The sequence below is a fragment of the Rhinatrema bivittatum genome, chromosome 7, assembly GCF_901001135.1.
Source record: "Rhinatrema bivittatum chromosome 7, aRhiBiv1.1, whole genome shotgun sequence".
NCBI classification, from domain to species: Eukaryota; Metazoa; Chordata; class Amphibia; order Gymnophiona; family Rhinatrematidae; genus Rhinatrema; species Rhinatrema bivittatum.
In genome coordinates, this window is record NC_042621.1 from 65,774,476 (window position 1) to 65,789,919 (window position 15,444).

Genomic DNA, 15,444 nt, shown 5'->3' on the forward strand with positions numbered 1-15,444 from the left:
CGACCACTCTTCCAGTTTCCTTAGATCCCGTCTCATTCTCTCCACTCCTTCCGGCGTGTTCACTCTGTTGCAGATCTTAGTGTCATCCGCAAAAGACAAACCTTACCTTCTATCCCGTCCGCAATGTCGCTCACAAAGATATTGAACAGGACCGGTCCCAACACCGATCCTTGCGGTACACCACTTAAAACCGCTCTCTCTTCAGAGAAGGTTCCATTTACCATCACACATTGTCTTCTGTCCGTCAACCAATTTGCAATCCAGGTCACCACCTCGGCACTCACTCCTAAGCTTCTCGTTTTATTCACCAGTCTCCTGTGCGGAACCGTATCAAAAGCTTTGCTGAAATCCAAGTATATGAACGAAATCCAAGTATAGGAACGAAAGCCCTTTCAAGAAAATCGGGCATAGACAATCCTCCCGCAACCGAGCTCTGAGGCTAGGGTGCGGAATTCTATGGCGTAAGTCAGAGAATGGTTCCCCTGACGGAGATACAGGAGATCCGCAGAAGAAATTGCCAAACGCCCAGGGTTGTCAAAGACCTTTTTGAAAGAGGAGATGAAATGGGATAAGTCCTGCAGGAATGGGTCAGAACGTTTCAACAGCGGAGATGCCCAAGCCAGAGCCTTGCCATCAAAGCGAGAAAGAATGAAAGTAACCTTGGTGGAATCATCCGGGAAAAGAGTCGGCTGGAGAGAAAAGTGCATAAAGCACTGGTTTATGAACCGCCGACATTGTTCAGGATCTCCGCCATACCATGGGGGCGCCAGGAAGGGTACCGACGGACACGGAGGTGTCACAGAGTTCGGAGATGTCGCCTCTGGAAGAGAAGGTGCGGCCTGGTTAGCCGTAGCGTCCAGTCGGGCATTGAGGCATTTAATGGAGGTCGCCAGAGCCTCTAGGAAGCACTGCTGCTCCTGAATCTTATGATCGAGTCCTGGAATGGCTTGAAGCACAGAAATGTCCGCCGAGTCCATGGCCTTGGCAGCCTGTTGTGCTAGTGGACCCTTGGACTGAGGAGGAGTTGATGCTACCTGTGGGGAGAAGCCCCACAGGTCCCCACCATCAGTAGGCGAGGCTGAAGACAGGCAGAGACCCCACTGGAGCTTCACCACTACCAGCCCACATTCCCCTTAGGTTGAGCCCTCGGGTGCCGGGGCCGGCTGGACTTACATGGGGTCTCTGATGATTTATTTTATTTATTTATTTAAAGAATTTATATACCGGGGTTCCTGTATAGTATACATATCACCCCGGTTTACAAGGAACCATAACTATCGCTAAGGAAACGATCATTTAGCGGTTTACATTGAACATTTAGCGGTTTACATTGAACATAGTTAATTTGAGAAAACATAATGAAACATAAATAAACATAAATAAACATAAATGAACATAAATAGTTAATTTGAGAGAAGTATATAAAATGGTTAACCAGTTAATAACTAAAAAGCAGGTTAATAAGTAAATAAGTAAGTAAATAACATTGAACTTGGTATGATGATGATGGAGATCCAGAAGAAGGATAGGCATTGGAGAGTAGGCAAGCGGGGTAGAGCAGGAAGGCAAGACTCTAGATGAGGATGGAGGCAGGTGACATCTCTTGGTTGGGTTCCTGGCAGGGGTCGAGACAGGCGGCATATTGCGTGGTCAGTGTCCAGTCCGGGGTCAGAGCCGAGGAGATCCAAGAAAGCAAGAAAAGAGATGAGGAACTCAGGAACTCAGTAGCAATCCGTAGCCTACAAGAAGCGAGGAGACCTGTTGCCAATGCACCTGAAGGAGGCAGGGACTGCCCTCAAATAGTCCCTTGGAGATGATGTCATCGCTAAGGCCCGCAGAGCTTTTCCAGCTGCAGACCCTTTAAATCCTAGGCTCGCACGTGCCTAGGAGGCCAAAGGTGAAGCAGCGCGTCGGCAGCGTACCAGCCGCAAGGAGGCAGGGACAGCATCAGCTGGCGGCTCAGAGCCACGCGAAAGGGGAGAGTTGCTTCTGCTGTGGTGGTATGGCGGGTGGTAAGTGAGGCCAGTGGCGGGGCTCCGCAGCCGGTGAGCTTAACAGTAAATGTCCACATTTGTCCAGTTTTAGCACAAAAGAAACCAACAAATGGCTCTAGATTAAATATCCATTTGGAAGTACTACTGCAAAAATTAATTTAGATTATCAGTATCCACTCTCTGAGAGTCAATAGGTATACTAGTTGACAAATTTTCAGTTCCCCTTATCTTAAGGCAAAAAATCTTAGAGCCTGGGGAGAATTGATTCAATGGAACTTTTAATCAATCTGTATAAAAATGCTTTAACATGTCTAATGGAGTGACCAAAAAAGATTTAGGAAAATTTATATTTTCTTTTATTATTCTATTTGCACTAGATCACCTTTCTCTGCACAAGTTTATTCTTGGTTGCACATTGCAAAATTATAAATACATTTTAAAAAGAGCCTAATTGTGCGCCATCATGACGTCCTTATATTAGAATTATTTCATTTTAATTTCTTTTTCAACAGTTCTTTTAGCAGATATTTGGAGTTAAGATGCCTCTCTGTTTACCTCTCTGCAGCACAATTTGCAGACAAGATCTTTTAGTATCTTATTAGATGTCATGAACAGATGGAACACAACCTATTTATTCTGAGATGGAACATTCGGGGATCCTTTTAATATTTACTAGTGATAACGTTGTTTTTATGCTATAGTCACTGATAAATAATATTTATATGCAAAGTACATACCGTGTATAGCACCATCCAGTTGTAACACCTCTCTGTCACCTGTTACTGCAGTAATACATTTAGAGAAGATTTAAACTGTAACACTCTTTAATATATCTTAACTGCCTAAGCTATTGTTTTCAAATGCTATAAAATAAAGCCGTGCATAAAACATGATCACCGTTTTCTTTTTTTAACCGTATGAGTCAATAAGTCACGTAAATGTGTCATAAATTATTTTTGTTCCGAACATAAGTAATCTGAATGACTTTAAAATCTCCTTAGTATAAAAAATGAATGTCACAGTCTTATTACCGGACTCATTGAATCAAATGATGGAGTTGTGGCCCAGTTAAAAACACACTCAGAACAGATTTAAATATTTCCATGGCTGACAAATCCTGCTTTTTTCTATACTACAGTTCCACAGATAGTTTAGGCCAAAAATAAATGCTCCGACCTTCCAACCTTTCTTCGGTATAATTCAGTACTTCTCAGGGCACACCTAGCCTATCAGGGTTTCAGAATATCCTGAAAAACCCAACTGGTTAGTTGTGCCCTCAGGACTGGGTTGAGAAGCACTGCCATAACTGGCCATGTCTCTTAACTGAGTTAGTGCAAGGAGTTCATTGCTGACTGTACACTTGTGCAATCTAGATAAGATTACTTACTAAAGATTGCGCCTTAAAAATGAAATGAATGCAAAAAGGTAGATTTTAAGAGCCACTGCGCGCATTTGCCAGCATGCACACATGGATGCGCCAATTTTATCAACAGGACGGTATAATTAATGCGCCTCCAACATCAAAAGGAATGATGCAAAATTGGTATTAGAATGACCTCATACTGGGCGTCATCGTAAATGCTGGTCTCATATATAAACTCTGCCGTTCTTTATAATCATGGGTCAAACAGATTTTGATTTCAAATATGCTTTTCCTAGTGATAAACTGTGCAAGTGTCATAGAACTTTTTCATTGTGCAAGAAAATGTTCCTGTTTTTTTAATGTTCACATGTAATTGTTTTCAACAAAATTCTTTAGAGGTTTTGCTAAAGAAATAGCCACTTAGCTTCTGTAGAGGAAACACATCAAAGCCCAGCGTTAAAGAGGCTTGGTATGAAAATGCCCAACATGGTTCGTGTTTCAGATGTGTACCTTCTTCATGGGGCCAGTTATATCTACAACATATCACAAAGACCAGCAGTTAATATAAATATTTCACATTTGACTTACGGCAGAAGAGAAGAAACTTACTAAACGTGTTTTTTCTGATCAGCATTGTTCATCAAATCAGTAGCGTACGCCTTCCACCGGAAAGGGCCATGGGGCCGCCATTTTTAAAGATTCATTAGCCAATTGGATGGTTACACGTGTTGAATGATGGACACCGGCTTAAAACCACCATTTAAAAAAAACCCCTTAACCGGTTGAATAGTTACTTTTAAATGATAGAATACCATTCAATGGCTAAGTTTAGGCCTGCAGGATTAACACTATTGAGTCAATAAATCTATCGTTGTTCTTTAAGATTTAATAGAAATTGTGGATCTCCCCCCCCTACTATTAGTAACAATCTTGTCGATTACCCTCCACTTTAGATCTACAAATTTATGAGAATATTGTATACAATGTGTGGACTAACGGAGCCTGTAAATTTGGCAGTAGTTAAACAGCTACGATGTTCTACTAATTGTGTACGTATCAGACGTTTAGTCCTTCCTATATAATATTTGTCACATGGACAAATTATCATGTAGATAACATGCGTAGTAGTACAATCTGAATGAAACCTAGCTGTATAGGTATTGCCGGAATGATCCTTCCTTGTATGTCCAGATAATGTTTGTGCACATAGTGAGCAATTATGACATGGCCAAGTGGGAGGTCCACTTTGGGTAAGACTTCAGGTAATAAGAATGAATTAATAAATCACAAAGATTTTTGTCCCGGCTATATGCTATTATAGGTAGGTCTTGGAATACAGTGTGTACCTTAAGAATGTGCCAATAGTGACAATCTGAGCTGATTTAGAAGAGTACTGTAGAGAGTACACACCAGGGGAAATCTGATCTGTGTCAATAGACTATCTAACATTAGCCACTGTTGTTGTGCATTAACAGCCCTGTTTAAGGGCTTTTTTCACTAGCTGGAGGGATACCCTCGATGGAGTAATCTACGAATAAGACTTGAGATTGTAACAAAATTCAGCTTTGGTGGAACAAAGGTGCGGAGGCATAAAATTGGCCTACAGGTAAATTACTTCTCAAATGATAGGGATGAAAGCTGGAAAAATGTAACAACACATCCCTATTGGTGGGCTTTCCTGTAATTGTAGTTACAATTGTTGTTTCCCATTTTTTTTTATCAATATATCCAAAAAATGAATCTGTTGGATGTTAGATTTGCATAGAAAAAATGTAAATATGGAATCCAAAATGTTCAACCAATCCAAAAAGAGCAGCAAATTGATTTCATCCCCATGCCAAAAGAAAAAACTATCATCAATATATTCGCGTCCGTATGCGATTGACTAAAAATCGGTTTCAGAATAAAAATTGTTCTTTGAAATTAACCATGTATAAGTTGGCCAAACTAGGAGCCATGGTGGCACTATGGCTGTGCCATGTATCTGTTGGTAGAATTGATCATTGAAAATGAAATAATTGTTGCACAAAGCGACAGTAGCTAATGATATAGAAATGAAGTGGGAACCTGGTGGGGACGAGGTCTAGAATCAAAGGCTTGCTGTAAAATTACCAAAGCTTGATCCTGCGGGATGCTAGTATTCAGTGCACGTACCGGTATATCAAGAGTAACCATTAAAGTGTCTTTGATGTTTCTGACTGATGAAAGAATGTTGAGCATGGATTTCGTATCTTTTACGTATGATGCCATAGAGGGGATCAAAGGTTGCAATAAATTGATCAACAAAATACCAATAATGGTCGAGCAAAGACCGAATAGTAGTAACTATCGGTCTGCTTGGGGGATTGACTAAATCCTTGTGTAATCTTGGGAATCATATATATGGTCGGAGCTCTATAGATGTTATGGTTAGATAAGTGCATTATTTGCTGTAAGGAAACCCAATGATACGTCCTTCTTCCACCATATCCTTAATGGTGTGATCTTAAAGAACAATGATGGATTTATCGACTCAATAGTTAATCCTGCAGGCCTAAACTTAGCCATTGAATGGTATTCTATCATTTAAAAGTAACTATTCAACCGGTTAAGGTTTTAAAAAAAATGTGGTTTTAAGCTGGTGTCCATCATTCAAACACGTGTAACCATCCAAGTGGCTAATGGATCTTTAAAAAATGGCGGCCCCACGGCCCTTTCCTGGTGGAAGGAGTACGCTACCGATTTGATGGTGAACAAATGCTGATCAAGAAAAAAACACTTAATAAGTTTCTCTTCTCTTCTGCCTTAAGTCAATGTGAAATGTTTATATTAACTGCTGGTCTTTGCCCCATGAAGAAGGTACATTCCAAAACATACTCGACCTATCAGCTGGCCCTCCTATATAGAGATATAAATTCTTATCTATATAGAGCCTTGTAGCTAGTCTCTCTCTCTCTGTCTCACTCACAATTTGTTAAATAAATGTCCCTCTTGCAATGTTGTCAGCATTCCACATGGTCAGTGTATTTCACACATTTTCAGACTATACTTTTCATCAGGTAGATTAACTTAAAGAAGTCTTTGTCAATGTATCTTTCCTCTCTAACCTTTGCAAATTCTATAGTCCCTGCACTTCTTCAAACATTCCATTCATAGTCCAAAAGCTTTGAATCTCAGACCAGTCCTATGCATTTTCTTAAGAGAATTATATGATGGGATTTTTCCTCTGCCTTGTCTAAGTAACTAGTCTTCTGGCCCGATCTGTTTATTCAGGGTCAGCACTGCCTTCAAGAGAAAAGACTTAACCGTGAAGCAGGAATGAGTCATAACTCTTCTGTGGTAGCAATGCAAGGATTCTTTACAGTAAAATTATACATACAGTTTTCATGGCTCTGGACAGGTGATTTTGCAGGGACAAAGATGGAGACCTGACTCACTAGTACAAATATCTGCAAGCTCTTGCAGACCCTCCCCCTCTCCCACACAGTGCCAGGTGACATGGCTGAGGGGTGGTGACCCCTTGCTGTCTGTCCAGAGCAGCGGTTCTCAACCGGTGTGTCACGGCGCACTCGTGTATTGCGAAGCACTGGCACGTGTGTCGTGCATCTGCGGCTCTTCCCCCCCCCCCCCCCCCCTTCACCTCAGCGAGATGAACACTGCTGCCGTTCCTGCCCGGGCTATCAGCACATTCGAGTGCCGAGGGGGAACGGCGGCAAGTGTTGGTGGAAGTCTGTGGGACTGGAAGAGGAAGTGATGTTTACCGGGCACGCGGGAAGAAGAAAAGGCCATGCATGCAGGCTGCTGCTGCAGAAATCGCATCCCAAGGCTCTCTCCATCTCCACTACGCTCAGCAGTTTGCCTGCGCTGCGATCATCGTGGCACTGAGCAGTCAGCTGAGAATGTGGCCGCCGGGATTTCCTGCTGCGCGGCTGTTGGGGAAATCCATCCATTAGCTGCCCGGACCCGGAGCTGAAGGTCGGTGCTGGGCTGACCACTTTGCCAGGGGCTGCAGGAGTACGACGTCGCTGCCCCCCTCCCCCCTTGGCCTGTCTCCGACCTCCCCTTCTCTTGCCAGTGTGACCCCAGTAAGAAAATATAAAAATAATAATCAAACTGCAAAAAAAAATAAATAAAAGGCTGGGGTGTGGAGAAGAAAAAGCAAAGGATTACATTCTAGGCTGACTGCTCTGTGCCATGATAGCAGCACAAGCAAACAGCTGAGTGCTGCCTTCTTACCACTGCAGGGTGGGGAAGGTCACTCCTGTTGCAGTTTCCAGCCTGTCAGGATTCCGCTTTGTAATAGCAGCATACCGGCTACCTTGATGCCATGTGTGGTGGGAGTGGGGGTGAGTGAGTGAGTGAGACAGAATGAGCCAGCATATGTGTAAGTGTATGAGAGAATGTGTGTGTGTAAGTAAGGGAGAAAACGTGTGAGAGCAAGAGACTGCTCAGGAAAGTCACTGGTGTATATGAGAGAAAGAGATTGGTCAGGGATGTGACTGGTGTGAGAGAGAAAGAGATTGTTCAGGGAGGTGACTGGTGTGTGTATGTGTGAGACAGAGAGAGAACGAGAGATTGGTCAGGGAGGTGACCGGTGTGTGAGAAAGAGAGATTGGTCAAGGAGGTGATGTGTGAGTGTGTGCGAAAGAGACTGGTCATGGAGATGACTGGTGTGTGAGAGAGAGAAAGAGAGATTGGTCAGGGAGGTGACTGGTGTGTGAGAGAGATAAAGTGTAAATGTGTGTGTGTGTGTGTGTGTGTGTGTGTGTGTGTGATAGACTAGTCATGGGCCCTAAGGAAGAAGGGCATGACAGAGCTTCAGCAGCCCTTGCTGCGTCTGGTGTGTGCTATTGGCCTACAAGGGAAAGGAATAGGAGAGTTACTGGAGAGGATAAGTAAAGATGGCTTTTTAAGTTTATCTTTCTTGATTGACTGCCATTTTAATTATTGGGTATTATGTTATGTGTCTGCTGTTAGAAATATTTTATTGGTGTTTGGAGAATTTTTATTAATTTTGAAAATTTTTAATGACTGGATGTTAATCCATTTATCAGTTGTTTTGAAACATTTATTATATTCTAGTTTTAGAATTATTTTATATTTCTCCAGGAATGTATAAATAGAAATGTAGAGAGAAAAACTGAACTGGAAACAGCAAAAAGCCAAACTCTGTATGCAGTGCAACAACGCAAAAACAAAAACATTAGCTTTATGGTAACTTTATTCTGTTTTTGGTGAGGGTCTATCTATGCTCTGCGTGTGTGACCCAGCTTAGGGTGTTCTGCAAGCTTGTAGTTTCTTGGTAGGGATCTATAGCAGCTTGGCTTGTTCTGTTTTCCTAATAGGAGGTGTATTGGTGTTTAGAGCCTGGTGTAATTGTTGCAGTAATGTTACTGTTTGAGTTACATAATGCAGGTGTAACTTTGTGCGCATTAGTTTGTGTACATTAATGCAGATCCTGGAAGTCTGTTAGGTGCTATATTTCTGTTTTGCACAGAATGCAGAGTGACTTTTTTGGGTTTCCATTCCAGTTTCTGTTTCCATATTTGTAATTTGTGGTATTTCTGTATTTGGTGAAGGTCGATTCTATGGTGTTGCTGAGGTGAAGTATTTTACTAGCATGTAGGCATTTGTATCAATATTATTTGTTGTGTTTTCTCAATAGAACATGCATTGGTGGTAAATTACTGTTTTTTCATAAGGAGGGCTATTGCACCTGGTAGAGGAGAGTGTTTATGTTGCTGTTACTGAGATGACACCAGAAATATCTCTTTTGTATGATAAATTGAAGGGGGAATGTCCTAGTTCTGTTCTATAGCCATTGTTGGGGGGTCAGGGTGGATCCTGTAGATACAGAGTATATGTTTACATTTAGCCCCATGATGGTCATGTGTTCAATGTGTCACTCATGTGAGAACTATCTGTTAGGTGTGTCCCGACAGAAAAAAAAGTTGAGAACCACTGGTCTAGAGGACGCCCTTCTGTTACTGGTCCTCCAACATTATATCACTTGAACTGCAGTCTAAATGAACTGTCTCAATTCACTTCTTGTTACGCTTGGCTCCGGTCAGGAGTCGTGAACACCACCCAGCAGGGTGGCTCCAGGTGGAGAGAGACAGGAAGCTAGAAACAGTGTCAGGTTCCAGGCTGGGTCAGGGCAGGCAGCAAGTATCAGAGTCTGGGTTCAGGCTGGGTCAGGGCAGGCGGCAAGTAGCAGTGTCTAAGTACAGGCTGGGTCAGGGCAGGCAGCAGTAGCAGTGTCTAAGTACAGGCTGGGTCAGGGCAGGCGGCAGTCAGCAGTGTCTGGGTCCAGGCTGGGTCAGGGCACAGTAAGCAGGGCAAGGCAGGTCAGAAGGCCCGTAGGCCACACACACACACACAGAAGGCCCGTAGGCCACACACCAATAGCGGGGGCAAGGCAGGTCAGAAGGCCCGTAGGCCACACACACACAGAAGGCCCGTAGGCCACACACCATAAGCGGGGCAAGGCAGGTCAGAAGGCCCGTAGGCCACACACATACACACAGAAGGCCCGTAGGCCACACACCATAAGCGGGGCAAGGCAGGTCAGAAGGCCCGTAGGCCACACACATACACACAGAAGGCCCGTAGGCCACACACACCATAAGCGGGGCAAGGCAGGTCAGAAGGCCCGTAGGCCACACACACACAGACAGAAGGCCCGTAGGCCACACACCATAAGCAGAGCAGGCAGGTCAGAAGGCCCGTAGGCCACACACACACAGAAGGCCCGTAGGCCACACACCGTAGTCAGGGCAAGTAGGTCAGAAGGCCCGTAGGCCACACATACACAGAAGGCCCGTAGGCCACACACCGTAAGCAGAGCAGGCAGGTCAGAAGGCCCGTAGGCCAGGTAAGAAAAGCGAGGAAGAAGGCCCGAAGGCCGCGCAGGGCAAGGCAAGGAAAGGCCCGAAGGCCGCGCAGGGCTAGAGCAGGGAGCCCAGGTGAGCTCGATGCCGAAGCACCGAGGCAACTGTCAGGCAGGGTTATAAGGGCACACCCAGAGCATAGAGTGGACAGAGGAGATGGACTGGGCCTGTCAGGAAAGCCAGCACTAGAGGGACCCCTGGTGGTGAGGCGGTTGCACTGCAGCCAAAACTGTAACACTTCTAAGTTAAAATGCCTTGCATTATATTTTACAAAGGAAGGCATGTTCTCTTTTGACTCTGAGTGATAAGAACAGTGTTTCTTCACAAGCTCGAATTCCTACTGTCTGTCTATAGGCAATAACAACTTCAGAACATTCTGTTCTTCAGGATCCTTTTAACTGTGCCTTACAGTGACTGCTTTAAAGCTTTCCACATTCCTCTCACACATTTTCTTCTCACTCACCCGCCTATCTAGGAGTAAAATTAATATTCCCGTGGCTCCACTTCATTTTGCTTAGGCTTAATTACTCTGTTTTCAGAGATTTATTGCCATACTTTTTCTTATTTAAATGGAAAGGTTGCTTTTAATTCATTTAACATTTTGCAACAAATTCCTTTACATGCTTATGATTTCACATATTTTCTTTCACACTTATTTAGTAGAGAAACCTCTCTTTTGGTTTCTTAAATCTCTAGTAGGTCATTAAAAGTTTCTTTCAGTCAGTTTCTGGGCTGAACTCCCTTAAATTAAACCCTCAACAGAGCAGTCTTATTCTACTTCCGTCAGGTTTCAGTTTTTTTTCTCCCAATTGTCTCTCCCCACAACTGTTTTTTTTTTCCCGGGCTTGAACTTCTTCAACGTGGTCAGTGTGTTCGTGCCAACTCAGTGCATCTCATGCCAAAGTGTGTCCTTAAAAAATAGCCCCCCCTCCAATGCCCCACTTTCCTGTTGCCTCTGTCCCTGGTGGGACTGCTTTAAGGTGATCCCGCTTCTCCTCCTGAGGCTTCCTGGTGTTCCACTGATGCCAGCTGCCTCATCCCCACTGATTCCTCTACTGCAGTGGGAGCCAAATGCCAGTGCTACCACTGCAACCTGACTCCTCCCCCGAGAGCCCCAACAGTGAAGAGTGAAAAACAAAATGGCTTCTTTCTACTGGATCCATGGCCGCTGGGACTTTTTGTCTCACCTTCTGCTCCATGTAGAACTGCCCTTCCAGCACTTCAGAATCAGCATGATACCTTTATCACATCTCAGGGGTAACCATGTAGCATCTCTAGTCTTAATGTGGGCATCCAGGACTACACTCGCTCGCATCCGCCCTTTTAACATTTCCAATAATACAACAGACAACAAGTTTTGGGTTAACAGGGCCTTCCAGATATTTGAAGGTTTTAATGCCCCGTTTCCATTAGAAAGAAAGCAGTAGAACTAGGAGTCATGAAATGAAACTCTAGGGGGGGGAGTCTCAGAACCAACGTCAGGAAATATTTCTTCATAAAGAGGGTAGGTGGATGCCTGGAAATCCCTTCTGGAGGAGGTGGTGAAGACAAAGAAAGAATTCAAAGGGGCATGGGATAAACACTGTGGATCTCTAAAGGCTAGAGGAGGGAACTGAGGAAAGCATGAAAGGTGCTAACTTGCTGGTGTGGCAGTTACTACCCTTAACAAAAGGCATGGAGATTACTACCCTTAACCAATAAGCCTTGATGCTTTGATGCAACTGCAACATTGCTCTCTGCTTCAATAGCAAGGGGGGGGGGGTGGGAAGGGGAATTGGATTCAGATAACAACCGAGGGCCCGGACTTTTACGGTCGGGGGAACTGATAAGTATTGGGGGGGGGGGGTGATCTGCATGGAGCAGCAGTTACTACCCGTAACAGAAGGCAAGGGATTACTACCCTCAACCAATAAGCCTTGATGCTCTTCATGCAACATCGCTCTCCGCTTTGATGGTGGGACGTGAAGGGGGAGGGGAGAGGAATCAACGCGGGCCCCGACACAAGGGAAAAAGCACAGGACTGCTTCAACGACCAAGTCCATGAGCAAAACACATCAAGCAGCACTGTCAGAATTTTCAAGAAGGCTCCTCACCCAGTAAAGAGAAACAAGGGGGTAGCCTACACCTCGCGGCAGATACTACCATAAGAAGCTTGCCGGGCAGACTGGATGGACCATTTGGTTATTTTCTGCTGTCATTACTATATTACTATGTAAAAAATAATGAGTCACTTTATGTTTATTTTGAAGTTGCCTAATCAATTTAAATTCAAATGCCTTATGTTCTTGGATAGATCTGAATTTCCGTTTCAGTATCCTGATCTGTGATTCACTTGTATATTCAGGTAACCTCATCCTTTGCATTAACCTACCCATTTTGTTTTCACCTGATGAAAGGAGTATAACTAGTCAAGAAATGTATAAAGTTAATCTAGTAAAAAAGTAGCATCTTATATACTGTATATATTTTTTTTGGTTGACCTTTATTTTCACACATTCAAGTGGACTAACACAGAAGCCACACTACTCGTTACCACCGTGAAAATTGAGAAGGACAGACGTACTGAGATGCTTTTCCCAGTGTGCCTATGGGGAAAATACTTAGTACATCTGGCCTATGCCTTAGTGAGATATTGTATTTCTATATGTCTCTATTTTGAAACTTTTCTCTCTGTTGAAATTAATCTTTTGTAGATTTGAACAAAAAAAAAAAAAAAAGAAAAGTTAAATTAAACCCCAAAACCTTGTGTAGGTGAAAGGTGTAATTTGCTTTGACCTTGGATGCATTTTGGCATGCTGTAACAACTTCAGGCTACAATTTGCAGCAAACCAATCAATCAGAAACATAAAAGTGCATTGCATTTTTTTGGGATACATGTCTGCCAAACCCATTATCCGATATTTCTATATCATGCCCAATTTCCCCTTCTGGAAGAAGATTCCCTTGAAACACATTCCTGATTTTTTTTTAATTCATTAATTTTCATTATTGGTAACCTGCTTTTTGCCCAGATAAGTAGTCTTTTATATTTTTTCCCCACTGGAAGAAATCCTAGGCTTTTCACTTTCTCTGGAAATTTCTCTTTTTCACAGAGCTGGGGGGTAAAGAGGGCCCTGCATTTTTTTTTTTGTGTGGGTTTATTTCATTTTCTGGTTTCAAAGCATTAATCTTTAAATCGGTGGCTTAGCCACGGGTGGGCAACTGCCCACCCAACTGGACCCGCAGGAGGAGCACCACAACTGCAAGGCCGTGGCTGGATCCCATCCCCCGCGACGGCGAAGGGGAGGAGCCAGGCCCGGCGCGACCGGGTGTGCCGTTCCGTGCATTTGCACGGCCACGGAGCAGCACACATGGGGAAGCGGCGGGCCAGAGGCAGCAGGAGAGGCCGGGGGGGGGGGGGGGGGGGGGGTCGGCGGCTGGTTAGGTTCTGCCCGCGGCATCTCCTGCTGCCGTATGGCCCACCAATCTTCCTGCTTGGGGGGAGGGGCGGGAGACGGAGTGGAAGTGCCAAGCAGGGTATGGGTACCGCAGCGGGTTAAAGCCCTGCAGATGTCAAGCGGATATTAGAGTAATTAAAAGATAAGTCATTTCATAGAAAATAAGTTTTTGATAAGTATGAAAAAACATATTTGAACAATAAAAAGAGAGTTTGGTAGGGTTGGGAAGAAGTAAATGATGTGAATCCAGGGGTAGATTTTAAAAACCCTGGGGTTTGCTCGCGTGGCCGGGCCTTACGTGCACTGGGCCAATTTTCAAACAGGCCCGGCCACGCACATAAAGCCCGGGACGTGTGTAAGTGCCAGGGCTTTAAAAGGGGGTGGTCCGGGGGGGCGGGGTGGGGCTAGAGGCGCCTGGCACAGCGGCCATTTGCTGCTGTGCTGGGGGATCGCGCGCCGGCACCCTGCCAGCGCGCGCAACTTGCTCCTGCTCCTTAAATTGGGGTAGTTAGGATAGGGAGGGGGGAGGGAAGGGGAAAGGGAGGTTAGGGTAGGGTTCATGTTAGTTGTAATGTGAATTGTCCTAGCTCTGCTCTGCACCTGTTCTGATGATTAATTATATTGTATTGTATTTATGAAGATTTCTGACTTTCTGCAAAGATGATTCATGAAAGAATACATTAATCCTTGTTTTATTACATGATTGGATCTGATTGTTTGCTTTTTACATGATATACTTGTGCATTTATAAACTGCAATAAATATAAAATAAATTCAGATTAATAAGGAATTTTAAATACTCCTTAATTGGAGCGGACTGGGAGGAAACTGGGGAAGGTCCCGATGCGTCGCTGCACGATTTTGCAAAATTAGACCCCGCCCTTGAGCGCCGACCTGGCATTTTATAAAATCGCGCGTCAGGTAGCAAGTGCACATGGAGGCGCGCGCATACGTTTTGAAAATCTACCCCATAGTGGTCCTCATATATCATGCTGGTTGCAGCCCATTGCGGGCAAGAGCCTGTAGATTACATTAACAAGAGCACATTTACTCTGATACTGATTCCCATTTTTTAAGTATTGATTTCTTTATGGTTCTGCGGATGCACTTTTTTGTGGTTTATTGAATGAGGTGTTTTTGACATTTTTAATGTTTGATATTCTTATTGAGCAATCCAAATATATCATCTTTGGGTATGTGCATTTCTTAAATGTTTGTATTTTGCTTTTTCTTCAGTATTCCAGTGTTCAGAGACTTTAGTTTCTCAGGCTTTCTATTTTGGTTTTGTCTGCATGTTTCTGTTTCTAATTTATAGAAACAGGGTCGGTCTCTGTTTTGCCTGTGTGTGTGTGTGTGTGACTGAAGTGCAGTATTTCTGCTCGCATGTAGTTTCTCTGTAGTATTCCAGCTTGTTCTGGTATTCCCGTAGGTGATGTATTAATGTTCTAGGGCCTGGTGTAGTATTTGCATTGCTGCTTTTTCATAAGGTTACTCTTATTTGAGTCCTGGGAGTCAGTGCTGTGACTGTATGGCAAGGTTCTAGAAGTTCTCTTTCTTTGCAGGAATTTGTGTTACTTCACAATATAGCAGTGGAGGGATATTTTTTTACTGAGATAACACCAGAATCAGAATTTTTTTTTCATGTTAGTTGTAATGTGAATTGTCCTAGCTCTGCTCTGCATCTGTTCTGATGATTAATTATATTGTATTTATGAAGATTTCTGACTTTCTGCAAAGATGATTCATGAAAGAATACATTAATCTTTGTTTTATTACATGAT